Source organism: Pinus tabuliformis, chromosome 6, assembly GCF_031772625.1.
Source record: "Pinus tabuliformis cultivar Carrire ecotype Pingquan chromosome 6, CPIR1, whole genome shotgun sequence".
NCBI classification, from domain to species: domain Eukaryota; kingdom Viridiplantae; phylum Streptophyta; class Pinopsida; order Pinales; family Pinaceae; genus Pinus; species Pinus tabuliformis.
In genome coordinates this window covers 1,210,888,922-1,210,903,341 of record NC_142292.1, presented here as the reverse complement: position 1 = coordinate 1,210,903,341, position 14,420 = coordinate 1,210,888,922, and positions in this window count along the sequence as shown.

Below are 14,420 nucleotides of genomic sequence, written 5' to 3'. Positions count from 1 at the left end.
AAACATTAGGAACAATTTTTCCTCCATTCTAATTATTTGGAGATCCACTAGAGTTAGATATTTTCAACTCATCTTTTCATTTCCAAAATTTAGTAGGTTGACATATAACAAGAGTCTCTTTTCTTCTCCACACCTTCTTTATCTTCAATGGTTGGGCCACAATTTCAGTAGAATTTTTTCTACTAGATCTGCAAACTAATGTCATGTGGCCAATGTTACCACACTTGAAATAATTAACATTATCATAAAATCTACCTTGCCTTGCATTCCACTTTGCTAATCACTATTTTCTTGTAATGTAATTGCATTCCATTACTCTATGTCGAAAAATATTACACTCACAAAAAATAACCATAAAATAAAATTTAATACCTTTTATTGTAGATCCTTGGACCATGAGGGGGATATGATCTTGACTGCTTGTTTTCTCCTCTTGAGTGTCGTTGCATTCTACAATTTTGATTTCCTTGTCTTTGATTTTGCTGATAGGTGCTTCTCTTCCTTGACTTTCCCTGTTATTGCTGCATTTTATGAATTCCTTTGGATTCTCTTCTAGTAGGTACATGGTCACCCACTCTTTCTTCTTTTCCTTTCATTACAGATGGTTATTCTTGAAAGCTAAAACTGGTCTTGATTAGAGGGGATCTTTGACTATTGAGAATATCATACAAGATTTTGGTACTCATATCCAACTTAAGATGTTGAGATAGTTGATTATTTGTTTTTTTAAGCTAACATATAAAAGAGGATATCTCTGCTTCCAACTTTTCATAATATACTTCTTGCTCTTTCAACCTTTCCAACACTTCATTTTTTTTTTTTGACCTCTTCTTATTGTCCCTCTATACCAATGCTTAATCCACTATCACTATCATCAATTATTTCATCATCTTGTGAGGAGAATTGATTTTGATACTTCTATAAGTATATAATCTTTTGCATTTTTCTACTCATCAACATGTGAGTGGTAGGGTACTTCAACCTTCTTTAAGATCTGCAAGTCTTATCCACCATGCATACTTTACATCATGTCGAACATATTTTTTTTAGTATCACAATGTATTACATAAATATTATCATATTTTGAAAGCCTGCACAAAATGATCCCTTTATCTATATCAGTAAATTCATATTTAATTCCATATTCTATTGACAACAAAATATTTACTTTAAGAGACAACAAATACATATCTAATTTCACCATCCACATTGCATAATTAGCTCCATGAAGAATTAGAACTCATTTTTAATCCATTTGGAAAAATGAAAATTTCAATTTTTGTTTGGCCAGATCCACCTAGATCTACTCTTCAATGATTAAGTTGCTAACAAGATCCCCACTGTGATACCATTTTTTGGAAGTGTGAGAAATACTAAGGGTTGGGGGTGAATCAATATTATGAACTATGATTCATTTTACTAATTTCTTCCTTTTCTTACACAATAACTGGATCATCAATATTTTGCAACACATCATAATATATAAACAACACATAACATAACCACGATCATATAATCAACATATCTAAGAACATAAACATAAGAAAATCAAAGCTTATAAAAATAGGAGAAAAAATCAATAACATCACACATAGTATGACACAAGAGGTAAGGTGGAAACCTAAAGGGAGAAAACCACCATCAACTATTTTCCTTTGTCACCTTCTTCCTATTAATATTCAATAATATTCTTTACATTTGAATCATTGGCCACCACCAGTGTGCAAGCCACAACTTTCAAACCACATGAGCAATTATCACCTTAGGATACAACTTGTCGGAAGCCACCACTTCCTCAACTTTGAAAGCCACTACATGTTGGAAGCCACCACTCTCATGAATTTATAGGCCATCATATTTTATATGTTCTAACACCCAAGTATTTCAATCCTCCACTAGAAAGAGGCCACCACTCACAAGTTCTTAGGCCTCTACTTGAAGGATGTCACTACACCCTATCACAACAAGCCACTACTTGCCTCATTAAAGGCCCCAACCTTCAAGTTCTCCTATGGACCATATTTAAAAATGTTTCATAGTGGATCCACTACTCTCTGCAATCAATTATTTGTGAACCAAATTTCATCCATTTTCATACTAGACTCAAAAAATATTTTATGCTCATACATCTAATTACAAAATCACAACAACATATGCCTCTCTCCAATACAATCAATCTATGTAATATAAGCTCAATCAACACATCAAAAATACATATATAATAATAAACTAGTAGCTATGGCATATGTAATAAAAGCTATCATCAAAACATGATATATGAGTATTTGAAGCAGTACTTAGTTCAACAACTCATTGCTTTTCACTTCGCAGCTTCTTTATCACATACAACACAAACATATAAAATATTTGAACTCTGACCCAAAGTCTCTACAAAAACAACTGCAATGATATTATGATCTCCCTAAAAATAATAAAATAATACTGGAATCTACATACAAAATTTTATCATCTATTCTTAATAAACACTCTCAACATATGTGCAATATTGCTCCAAATCTGGTCTCTCATTTGCACTATATCTCCAATACTGTAGCTCACATTCTCTCTCTTTCTAACCACTTCTATTGCACACTTTGAAATTTTATCAATGATGAAAGATGTAGTCAATAAAATCAGTAATCCTCATTTACTTTTACTTGATTACCTTCTAGAATGTGTAACATCTCAAGTTGTCTCTAAACCATTAGAAACCTTGGGAAAATACCTTGGGAAATTCTCATGGTAAATTATGTGTGCACAGAAATTATAATTTCCTCTCTACAAACATTGTCCCTAGGACAAAGTTGGCTCCCAAAAAATATTATCACTTGGATAATATAGGGATCCCAGAGAAAATGTTTCTATCTTCACTCTATGCACAACTGCCTCCATGAGAAGATGCCTTAAGACATGGAAAATCACCTCCTCTCTACCTAGAACTTTTCCATTTGACTTCAATGGTTCTGCAACACATATAGATCCTCTATAAACATTAGACAAACACATCATCAAGCCTCTGATCATCATTAAAAATCCTCCAAACTTGTTGACATCAATGCCAATGCAATTGACTCCATGGTTGACTTAGTAGGTAGACATCCTAGGTTGACATTAATTCCAACACCGGGAGGCCAACAAAAAGCAGTGAACTGTAGAAAATTGTCAATAACCTACTCCTTTTTCCTGAAGGAGAAATGGTTCCAATTTCAAATAAAAATGCTTCCTTAGAGAATATCTCTCCCTCTACAAGATGTTGAGGAATTCATTGGATTTTTCCTTCAATACAACATAGAAGATAAGGCCAACGTTGCTAAAATTTACATTCATAACCTTGTGCTTCCAAATATGACCAAATGGGATCCAAATCCATATTTAAGTGATGCACAACTAATGTCCCTATTATCTTAGCTAAGGCATGAAGAGGTTAGGGATGAAGAAGTGAATAGAAAAATGGATTTAGAACTGAAGGAACCACTTTGGATTAGACTTGAACATCCCAATCAAGTTTAAGATGTTGACAAGTCTAAAAAATTAATACTAGGACTATATCTTGCCCAAAACATGGCTAATACATGAGAGAAGCTTTATCAAGCATATGATAAAAATAGAATCTACAAGTCATGACTGTGTTGAAGCTGCAATCAACACCCTCCAAAAATTTTCCTACACATGAATTTTGGAGCCTGCTAAGGATCTTACAATCAGTCATTCCATAACCCCTTCATGGTTGATTGATATTTTGTGATATGTTTAAGTCTTCTTCTCAGGTTCTACTTGTCAAAATCACTTGCTCACACATCCACGATACTGGTTGAACTTATGAACACACTTTCTTTATGAAATATTAAACAAGCATAACACCATCCATCAAGATAGTTCCTGTGTGATTTTCAACTCATCTCGACAGTCAGTACACACTTTTGTTGATTGTGTCCCTCAACTTGGTTGCATTTGTACTTCTATTTTGGTGAGTTTTCTCAACTTTCATATTTTACACACTTTCACTTCCACACATGTCTTAAAACATGATGCCTTCATCCTTTCCTCTTCCCTTAGGGTGCATGGCACAGCCTTGAAGCATGCAGCCTTCATCCTTCCCTCTACCCTTAGGGCACATAGTGCATTCTTCAAGCATGAAGTCTTCATCCTTCCCTCTTCCCTTAGCGTGTATGGCATAGTGTTGAAGCACAAACCCTTGATCCTTCCATCTTCTCCTATGTACTTTGTGATCAAGCCATTCTTAGACCCTTACTCTTCAATGCATGATGAAGTAGGAAAGGCTGGAGGAAGCCTCCTCTCATATGTTTACTAGTCAAATTATGCTTTCCAAGTATTCCTTCTCTCTTCTTTTAGGGTGCATGGTGTAGCCTTAAGAAACAAGTATTTGCACCTTTTCCAGTCATCTTCCCCACTGCATTGGACCAAGGAGATATCCTCTTCATAGTTTATGGTCTAGTAAAAAATAATAACATGTTATCACTCCTTCTTTTTCCCAAGGCTGAGAAAGGAATCCAAGGAGGTAACCTCATAGAAACTTTTGACTTGGTAGCTAGCCTTACCAAATCAAGAGGGATCTCTCACAAAACAACCTCATAGTCAATGGAAGTGACTGGAGAATATGTGGATTTTGGGCTAGGTATTTGGCCAAGTAGGGTTTGATTTAGGGTTTTTTGGATAAAGAGCACTAGGTCTTAGAACTATGTCAAGTGATCATAAAGGTCAATTGTAGTCATAAGATGGGGAAAGGTAGGTGAAATCAATTGCACAAAGTGAATTTTTCATTTTAGTATGGTGATGAGGAAATACGAAGAAAAATGAGCATATAGGTATGAATTCATTTTCTTAGAAGAAAGAAAAACACTGATATGAAAATCTCAAACAAAACATAGCATATGATCATGAAATCTTCTTTAAAACTTAAGAGATAATCACAGTGGAAAAAGGGTGAAAAATGGAAGGTTTTTGACATTATTTTGCAAATTCATGAGCTAAAAAGAGACGAAAAGTGGATTTATAAAATTTACTAGTCAAGAGACACCCGCATATGCTTATAATTCTTGATTTTGAGCCTCTGAGAAAAATTGCCGTGTGATCACGTTGCGTTTCTGTGCACTAGTATTGCCTGTATAACCAAAAAACCTCAAAAATTGTCAAAATTTTCCCAAACCTCTCTCCTTTTTCATTTTTTTTTGTCATGGCTCAAACAACTAAGGATGCTTGAGCTAGTAGATGTAGATTTTCCCTCGTCTTGAGCTTGCTTAGGGTCTTATTGAATTTATTCTTCATATTTTTTACCTTAACCCTAGAAATCATGTTTCTAGAATAATAGTGCCTTGCCATATTCCTCTACATGGTGGTGTCTTTGTTTTCCTTTTTCAACAACTTCTCCAAGTGCACATTTACCTTATCAAGCCAATATTCCTTATTCTCTTGAATTTCAACAACTATGGTGTTATTTATGTTTTTTAGGGTTTGAGGAGGAGACAAATTTTCTGCTTGTTGTCCTTGTTTGACCATGGCTCTAGTTGTAGGCCTCCTAGGCTATACCTCTGTGTCGTTATCCTCCTTTTTCTCCACATCAATGATGGCCTTGCCCTTATCTTTATCTACCACAAAATCTTCCTTTCTTGATGATGGATGATACCCTTGTGGTTTTCTTTGCAACAATAGGTTTCGTTTGAGCTTCCTATTCTCTTGTTGTAATAAGGATACCATGAAATTTGCCTTCGCAAGATCATCTTTGAGCTCCCTCATCTGTGCCTATTTCTCTTTGATTATGTCTTCAATTTCTTTGTCTTCATTGTGTTCTGCTAGGTCAACCATGTCTAAATCAAGAGATGCTTGTTCTTCACTGTGCAATGGTGTATCATCTTTGCCTCTTGATGATTCTTGTCTCATAGTGCCAAGCTGAGTTCCTTCTTCACTGATAGTTTTTCTAGGAAACATCTTTGCTTGAGCCCTAGTTCTAGGTCTAGGCATCTCTATTATTTCATGGGCACTAGTTTCATACCTCTACTATAAGTCTTTGAAATTTCTGTTCTAGGTGTCTTTGTCACTGATGGATTGTTTGATGATCCAACCTCCTGTGGCTTAGATAATGCTAAGGGGGTGCTATGACTATTTGGATGACTAGAGGCAGGCAAAAAAGAAGCTGCCTCAAAGAAGGTCTCCCATGTCATGTTGATCCATGTGAGATGGTGGAGAACTATGAATTTGATCAAAGCATGATGAAACAAGCTTGCCTGATGGTCTCTCCATTTAGTTTGCACTTTCTTAATCATTTTAACTAGGCTTTTGAACAAGTAATTGGGTAGGTTTAGTTGTTTGATGGATGTGAAATGCATCAATAGCCTAAAGTGATACTGATATAACTTGTTGAACCTCCCTTCACAAGTGAAATAATTCATAATCATCTTCATCAAAGGAGTATATTTATCCAATAATTTCCTTCTAGGAAAGATATGAGATGGGGTTTCCTTATACTGTGGTTTCAGGAACATTTCGTAGTTTTCAATCTCCAAATCCATCCCCTTAAACCAAATTTCTCCTTTATTGGGGATACTAGTAGCTGAAGTTATAACCTCTACTAAGACGAGGATGTCCATCTCTGCTATGGTGGTATTGTTCTTCTTGAAATTGTTGGCAAATAGACTAGTCAGCTCATAATGGTAGCCCACCTCTTGTACTTTCTCACAAAACCCTAGGCATCCTACTTGTTTAAATGACCTCTTTTTTATAGACATTTTTGGGCACTACAACCCCAATCATATATGTCCATAAACCAAGGGCTCCTGAATCCCTAAAAGTGTTGTTTCATACCCTAAAGGAACAAGGTCAGCTGATTACATCATCTCCCAGAAGTTCTCCACAGGAAACTGCTCAGCACTGGTCAAAACTAGACCATACAGGTTGCTCAGTGCTAAGGGTGCGATGCATCTCACCTGCCCATTGTAAAGGGTGGGATGCATACTGAAAATCCCTTCTGTAGGGTGCGATGGGTGAGAGTGGACAAATGGCAGAGACAGTTTGCAAGGTGGATGATCATAGAATCTTCCAAAAAGTTCTCCTATGACACTTGCCTCTTTGAATTCGCCCAGGGATGAGTAAGAGATCATCAATCTCCAAGTGGAACTAAGAACTATCAGAGAGAAGACACTAATCAAAATCCCAGAAGCTGACTCACCTCCCTGCAATCATCTATATATGGATCCTTCATCCCAGAGATCCAGAGGCTAGAATTTTGTATCTTGTAAGGAAGTGTTGTTGGTTTTCTGGTGGAATATCATAGTGTTGGGTGATCTAAGCTTTTCATGAGGTGAAGAAGGGCTTTCATGCTGGGAGGATGACACTAGGTCAGAAAATGGGTTGTAATCCTCTCTTCTAATCTTCATATTAATAAAGCTATTCAAGTTTTCCTCCACATTCTTGTATGTCTGATAGTATATGCATTTGTGTGGTCAATATATATTTGGTCCTATATTGTTTATGATTATAGATCTCTGCACTTTGAAGGTATTATGTTGCTTTGACTTTACAGGTACTCTTTGAAGCAGAGTGGTCAAGGGAGAAGCGGCAAAGACCGGTCAGTGAGGAGAAGGAAGAAGCAAAGAACCGAGTGAAGGATTGAGGTTGGTATTCTTTGATCCTCTCCTATCTACTTCTCATAAAGGAAAACAAAAGTAACTTTAATCTTTTTGTTTCTAAGATAGCTACCCATCTTAGTGGGACTAGTAGCTCTGCATAGACACTAGATTTCCCGATAACAAAATGGCGACTCCGTTAGGGATCTAAAAGATTGTTTTCTTGTCTATATTTGTTTGTTTTATAAACTTACAAACGGAGCCTGAAGTTAAGCCAGCTAGCCTTCGAACTGCATTTGCTATGCAAGTGAAAAGTAGATCAATACTGCTTCAGTCTATCTCCGGGTTTTGTTTATAAACTGAACAATCGATTTGCAAACATCCTAATTGCCCTAGTGGTGGCTCTAGTAACCTCATTAGATCAACCCCTATGATTTCTATTTACTGACTATCATTAGCTTGGCCTAAATCCCTGAACTAAGCTGCAAACTGTGACCAAGAACCAAGTTGAAGTCTCGTCTGTGGACCATCGCACTTTCTCCTCTTGGGAATCTGGATGCATCGCACCTCCCGTGTGTAGTAGGTGTGCTACATCGCACTTTCCCTGTGTTGCAGGTGTGCTGATCAGACAAGACCTCTTCTGCTCTGAGATTTTGGTTTTTTGTTCACTCTCTTCAACTTTATTTAGGAGTTTTGCTGTCTGTGATCAGTATACCACTGTGGAAACTGCCTTCCTTTGCATGATTCCACCTCCATAGTACAAAGAATTGTGAATGTTTTTATGTATTGTGTGCCATTTATAGTTCTCTTTTACAAAAAGTAACGTAATCAAAATGTCGTCTTTTGATTTGGAAGTGTCGCAAGTGTCATTTTCAGTAAAAGAAAAGAATTCTATTGTTCTTTATGGTCGATTATATAGTTACTGTTGTATTTGATTTGAATTAGTAGTTTTTCAAGTGTCGAATGTAGTTTTCAATTCAAAATAGCAAAGTGTCGTCATTATCTTCCTTTCGTTTTTGAAGAGAAATTTGTTAGTACTGTCGCTTTGAAAAGATAATTCAGGTTTGTACTTAGCATTCTTCTTGTCATTCACACATTAAGAAAGCTTAAAACAAATACATGCATGTGCATTTTCATTTAGACTGCTTGTCAGTTTGATTTAGGACAATGCATCTAGTGTGTGCTCTCTGCTCTATGTTGAAAGAATATCATCTCTCTTTCTTTAGTAGCTAGGATTTTCATTGCAAAAAGAAGATTGAACGATTGTTTATCATCTTAGATTGCATTTTAGGAATTGTATATCTACATCACGCGGTGAACTTGAAAGGAAAATTTCTTAAGAAAGATCAACTATAAAATAAATTCAATGAACATAAAAATGCTTTGGAACCTAACACACAACATCTAGAAGTCTATGCTAGAGACGTATTCTGGCGTCGTAATGCCTGGTAACTATCACTTTCATTGTTGGTTGGGTGATTCCTCCTCTTTGAGACGACAAGTGCCAGTACAGACTTGTGCTCTGACGTACCGTCGAGTATATATTGGGAGACCACAATAGGCTATATCCTTTATCCATAGGAAGCCGTGTCTGCCACCCTATTGATCACAATGCACTGAACATAGCATTCGAGAAGATTGATTGCCGTACCGTAAAAAGTATTTTGCAGTTTTTCGATTGGTTTGGTAATCCCTCTGTCTAGATTTCTAGAGTAGTCTCTCTCGTTCCTTTTTATACTTCTTAAAGGAAAAGGTCCATCTGAGCACTTGTCACTTCAGGCTCATTAAAAATCGAAGGCGACTAGAGTCATCTTTTGTTTTTTCTTGGCTCTTAAAAATTGAAAAAACAAGTTGTGTCAAAGCGTTTAAAATTTATTTTAATCGAAATAATATCACGATTCCCGCATTGGTCTTAGGTTGAGGAAAATGGAGTCCACCAACCAAGGATTTCCCCTTGGAGGAAATCCTAGTCCTTTCTCCTCTTGGGGAGATGTTGGTGCACCTCATATGGCCACATTGTCACTTCCAGGATTGACGATTGGCTTGCCAATATGGCTCTTCTCGACCTCCGTCATTTAGAACACCATGATTCCTAAACAATTGAGTCAGCAACTAGATGATACTAAAGTTACCCCCCAACCTTCTACTTCGTTCGATTCTCCCTCTCCTCCTTCCTCTTCACTTGATGAAGTTGGTAAAGCCAAAAATCAAGTAACTAAGAAGGAGAAGAAGGGGAAGGAGAAGAAAGAGAAGAAGAAGAAGGAGCCAAAGGCAAAAAGAGGTAACCGGGCATCGTCTAGTGAAAATCCACACATTGCATTGTCCAAGCCTAAATCTCCATGTGTCATTTGCAAAGGAGACCACTATCATCGAGATTGTCCTTGCATCCCTCAGATCTTAAGGGACTGGTCTCCTCGTTTGCACAATCCGGTGTCATCAACCTCTGAAGATCATGTTGAAAGTACACCATCAACTAGTGAAAGCAAAGTATTTGGACAGAAAAGGAAATGTAAATTTCCTTGTAAACTGTGTGAAGGCAATCACGTTTTCCACTGTTGTCCCTTCCTAGATGAAGCTAAAAGAGTCTTGGATAACGGTCCCGCTTCACTGCTACGCCTTCCTCCTGGATACAAGAAACTCTTACCGAGTCCATCACCAGTTGAAAATCTGATTGAAATGCCATTGTGGTTGGTCAAAGCATCTATCACTAAAGATAAACCCACTAAATCCATACCAGAAAAAAGTCAAATGGTTGAGGTGGCAGTTGACTCGGTTTTGTCTTCAGAAGGTCCATCTTCAGATGATACAATCACTGAAGAGAATGAGAATGACACCATTCAAATTCTTTTCATAAACACAAACTCCGATGAACATGGGGGCAATCTACCCGTTCCTTTACCGCAAGAAGGAAGTTCTTTAGAGTCATATCCGGCCATCTATTCAGTCCCACCTCCAAGCAACCTAGTCGTTTCCTTCAATTGGAATCTACTAGGCAGACCCCATTTACCAGCTAGTGTACCATTCCGAATAATTGTACAAGCTCACAGAATGGTCATGGTCGGTACCATCATAGATGAAGGGGCTTCTGTGAGTATCCTTTCCTTGACTACTTGGAAAGCGCTTGGTTCGCCATCGCTTCTGCCTGAGATGAGAAATTTGACAGGCTTCAACAAAGGAACCAGTCGACTATTAGGGATCCTTCCCAATGTACCTATAACGTTGAGAAGGAAAACCGTTTATATGAATGTAATGGTAGTCCAAGGACCTCTAGATTATAATCTACTCCTTGGACGTGAATATATTTATTGCATGGGAGCCATTGTCTCCTCACTCTTTCGAGTAATGTGTTTTCCGCATGAAGGAAAAGTGGTCCAGCTCATAGACCAGCTTTCGTTCCCTGGCTCACACATAGCCAATAGTCAAATGCCATACCTAAATGGTCTTTTTATGCAAGGAATGTCTCATCAATCTCCAGTCCGACCACCTAAAGAACGTGAGTAATTCGGGAGTCATGACTGAAACCCAGGGGGCATGCACCTTGGCCTGCTTCGGCAGGGAAACTCTAGTTATAGAGTAGGTTTCCATGAAGGATATATGACTGGTCTGATTCTCATCCGTATAGGAAGAGGGGATTAGACCAGAATAAGATACCTCTGTTAGAAGGTAGGCCTTTCCTGATAAAACAAATGTTTTGTCCGCAAATTGAAGGGTAACCTGGAAACTCTACTTCACTATACCTTGGGGCATGTAAACCTCTTGTGCATGAGTGAGAAGCGACCAACATAATGCTAACTCTATGGTTCCACTGACTTCAACCACCTAAGTCGGGTGAGTGGTCAAATCAACCATTCGTCTTCGTAGGGGCTAAATGGCACCAGCAAAGTAAAGGAAAAGTTTTCCTACCTAACCTTGGTAGTGATCTCGGTAGTTAAGTAAAGGAGCGTAGTTGGTCATTCCTAGCTTGCATATGAGAGGCAATGGAGCACAGCTTCGAAAGGTGCAAGCTCTACAAAAATGGAATCTATCAATGAGATGTCCTTATTATATGACTGGCATGAACAATTTTTATGTGAAGTTCAAGCTCGTTAAAAATTAAGCCTAAGCAATGAGCAAATGTTTGCCCCAGAGTTTAAGCTCATTAAAAAATGAACCAATCTCTGGTAAATAACCATTGTGAATGCATTATCATCAGCTTTTGAGCCTTGGTCGTGTTCTCATCATCACCTCCACTCTGTTTTTTGGCCGATCATACACCTCCATTTGATTATTTACCCCTTTTTTAGGAACACCTGTGACGAGTGATCTTATTAGCCATCCTTGTGACACTGTCATGATTCGAAAATTCCAAACCTTACCTGGAATCAGCGCTACCCGAAATCATCACTCATTCCTCAAAAAATGAGTCTCCTTTAAGCTCTTTTCGTCTGACTTGTAAAATGTGAAAATATTGCCGAGCAGTTGGCCTCTCCAGCTTGTTAAAGCTACCAGGAGTGTTATCCCTCCTCTAGATTTTAATCTTTTTGGACCTAAGGGATTATTACACAAAAAGGTCAAGCGCTTGTTTTGTTCGGCTTGTTAAAATTATCGAAAATTCATCCCTTTCATATTATTTTATACTTTTTCAGACTTAAGGGATTATATGACGAAAAAGGATTATTGGAGTTTCCTTTATGTCCCTTTCAGACTCTCTAAAATTGAAAAGGACCAAGTTATCTTTGTCGTTAAACTCGTTAAAACCAATAGCGACAAAATTTTCGATATAGACAAGAATGAGTCTCACTGTTGCTAGGCTCGTTAAAACATAGCGACGGGTTTTCCTGAAGGGAAAATTACAGAACAAGCATATGTTATCCTCCTCAAGCTTGATAAAAATAAAGAGGTACTGGTCAGCAATGACTGGGGAAAAATTGGTAAGAAAACTTGAAGAAACTTTATTGGTAGCAAAAAGTCGCTCTTGAACATGACACTTTCACTCCATGTCTGAGTCGGGTTGGGTTATTCCATTCACGGTTCATATCACCATTGGTCCATCGTACCATCCATCTTTGGGGTTAACGCTACCAATCCATTCCAAGTGTGGGCGATATGTTCAAGAGAAGTCGATCAGATAATTCACCAACCCATCTTGTGTCTCATCCACTGCAATACCTTTACGCTTCATTCTTTCATGACCGCCACCCTGAACCCTGTATCATCAGATCGTTTTCACCTCCAAAAGTCATTTGCTCCATTCTGTGTCATAGATGTGGGATTCATTAAGGCCGTTCTACGACAGGTCACTTCTTGTCGACATCAGCTCATTATCCAAGAAGTCGAACTAGGAACAACCCTTCCAATACTTTGAAGCTTGCATGCCTCAATGGCAAGTTTCTCACTTTCGGCGACAGGTTTACATCAATAGCCGTCGACCGAGAGATTTTGCGTGGTGTTTGACGCCAAGTCCCATTCTCGCACCATGCAAATTGTACTGCCATACCTTGAGGGTCATCATCATTATCAGTGATTCCTCTCGTGCCTGTTAATAGCTTACATCATTGGCTGGTAATCAGGCAATGTCTTTCCATGTTCGACTCCAGAACATTTTTCACATGGATCGACTTGTACTTCGGGCGAAGATTGGACGAGTTTGATGACCCCGGATCTAGTTTCATCTATCCAGGATGCAATATATTCAGGAAAATAAAGACATCAAATGTACATCATTGCTCCACAGATAATCATCTGAATCAAAGGATGATGGCTCTATCAGAATCATTAGTCTACTACACAGACGGTTGTCTGTCCCATGTACATGAAAATGAATTTATAAAGTTGAGCATGGGAATGCCTGCCTCAGCTAGATCATAAAAATGTTATGAATATAATGTATTGTATTGTATCTTATTACAGGTCGCCTTCCAGTTCGAAAAACCTCGGATCCTCATGATAAAGCATTTCACCCGACATCAAAAGATTAACGACCTCATGCTTTAGGGGCAACTGTTATAGACATTTTTGGGCACTGCAACCTCAATCATATATGTCCATAAACCAAGGGCTCATGAGTCCCTAAAAGTGTTGTTTCATACCCTAAAGGAACAAGGTCAGATGATTACATCATCTCCCAGAAGTTCTCCACAGGATACTGCTTAGAACTGGACCATACACGTTGCTCAGTGCTAAGGGTGCGATGCATCTCACCTGCCCAGTGTAAAGGGTGCGATGCATACTGAAAAACCCTTCTGTACGGTGCGATGGGTGAGAGTGCACAAATGGCAGAGACAGTTTGCAAGGTGGATGATCATAGAATCTTCCAAAAACTTCTCCTGTGACACTTGCCTCTCTGACTTCACCCAGGGATGAGTAAGAGATCACCAATCTCCAAGTGGAACCAAGAACTATTAGAAAGAAGACACTAATCAAAATCCCAGAAGTTGACTCACCTCCCTGCAATCATCTATATATGGATCCTTCATCCTAGAGATCTAGAGTCTGGAATTTTGTATCTTGTAAGGAAGTGCTATTGGTTTTCTAGTGGAATATCAGAGTGTTGGGTGATCTAAGCTTTTCATGAGGTGAAGAAGTGCTTTCATGCTGGGAGGATGACACTGGGTCAGAACAATGGGTTGTAATCCTCTCTTCTAATCTTCATATTAATAAAGCTATTCAAGTTTTCCTCCACATTCTTGTATGTCTGATAGTATATGCATTTGTGTGGCGAATATATATTTGGTCCTATATTGTTTATGATTTTAGATCTCTGCACTTTGAAGGTATTATGCTGCTTTGACTTTACAGGTACTCTTTGAAGCAGAGTGGTCAAGGGAGAAGCGGCAAAGACTGGTCGGTGAGGAGAAGGAA